The sequence below is a fragment of the Triticum aestivum genome, chromosome 4A (assembly GCF_018294505.1).
Source record: "Triticum aestivum cultivar Chinese Spring chromosome 4A, IWGSC CS RefSeq v2.1, whole genome shotgun sequence".
In the NCBI taxonomy this organism is placed as follows: Eukaryota; Viridiplantae; Streptophyta; class Magnoliopsida; order Poales; family Poaceae; genus Triticum; species Triticum aestivum.
The window spans coordinates 548,633,081-548,634,997 of NC_057803.1; positions in this window are offsets into that span (position 1 = coordinate 548,633,081).

Sequence of the window (1,917 nt, forward strand, 5' to 3'; positions counted from 1 at the left end):
GGGGCCCCTTTCTATCAAATAAAATCTAGAGGAAAATAGATCTTATGTGTTCATGTGCCGCGTCTGGTTGGTCTGAGGAGTTGTATTATCCTAATACAGCTAGTATAGTGGTCAAAAATACCCAATGAAACCTGGGTAAGACTCAAGACACACCCACACTTAAAGAATAATTAAAAATCTAAAAAGGTCAAACAATTTAAAAACCTTTTTGTAATGAACATGGTCTAGTGTTATACTTACATGCAAAGTTTCGTGAAGTAACGACTCTCGTGGTCTTCTCTGCAAAAAAGAAAAGAATCAAATATATATAAAAGTTACTATTCAAAGTTTTTGAAGCTGCGATTATTTTCTTGCCCAGAAGAACATGGAAGTCGTTTCTTCTGAAACTTCATACATGAGTAGAACACTCGACCATGTTCGCAAGAAAAATGTTTTAAAATTGTTTGATTTTTTTCTACCTCTCGAAATTAAAATGCTTTAGCAGTTGCTCCTAAACTCAAGTTCGAAAGATCCAAGGCCGTGTGCTGATCTCCTAAGAACTGACTCGTCCATGCTACTAAAAAAAGAGACAACCAGTGAGCGCACCACAACGACTATATCTCGCCCGCTGCAAGATGTAATATTGTCTATCTCTCAAAATATACGTTTTGACACTATGATAGTGTTAGCCCTACATCACTACTCCACATGAGCTAGGCCATATCAGCGTTGTAGGGTTGTTTTACAATTTTTGTGTCATTGTTTTCTCGAGGAGCCGGTTTTGCAGGTTTTGCATGGGTTAATGGTTTGTTTCTTGTCTGGTTTTTGCCTTTTCAAGTTTTGTTTCTTTTATCTTTTATTAGCAAATGTGCTCATGCGTTGCAATAGAAAAAATAAATTCTTACTCGGCTCAAGTGATCCATCCATTTTGAAGTTTTTGACACCATTGTTGATGGTGGTTATGTTGTCCATCTATTCACAATGAACGTGATCAACCCCAAGGCGATTAGCTTGGTCATCACACTCTCGCACATCGCTTTCGCGAGCCCCTCCCTCCATCAAACATGTAATTTCATGGACTTATAATGATGATGGGTGCCACCCTGTCTCATCTATACTTGATGCATGCACACATATGTTTGTGCACATTGTAAGGGACAGAGATTAGTGTGTACCAAAATGTCCATTAGCATTGCACGACCGCATCTCCGAACGGTGCCACCTGCTGGTGATAGGGAGGTGCACGCCAAGCTATAGAAGAAATGCATATTATCAAAAATTGATCAATTAGTGAATTTGGTTTTTCTTTTTCAAAAGGAAGCTGCCCAAGCACTTGCTTTTTTCTCTTGTAAAACAAGAGTAATAATTCGGCCTAATGGACTTCCAAAGGATTAATTATTGCAATGCACCTCATTGTTTTAAAGGTTCTTGTTTTCAATATTTTTGTTTCAACATTTCAAAAATGTATAGGAATATCAAAAAATGTTCGTACGTTTAGAAAATTGTTCACTTTTTCAGAATTGAAAAAATGTCCCCTCTTTCAAACTTTGTCCACAAATTCAGAAAAATGCTCCCATTTTCAAAGTTTTATTAAGGATCTTTTTTCCATTTTCCAATTTTTTTTTCAGAAATGCAAAACAATTCCCATATTTAAAATTTATTCACAAATTGAAACATTCTTCACTTTTTTCAAAAAACATGTTTGTCAAAATTTGTCAGGAATTAAAAAGAACCATTCTGAGTTTCAAGAAATGTTTTAATAAGTCAAATAATATTCTGATCTTCTCGTGCAGTTAATTCTTAAACATTCATTCGTGCGGCATAATATTCAAAAAGAAGCACAATCTGCATTAGCCAGGTATGTTCCTCCGTGAGTTGTTGGCCCCGAGTACAATTGCTTTGTAGTACACCTTTTTTTCCGATATTTCCACCGCTTGT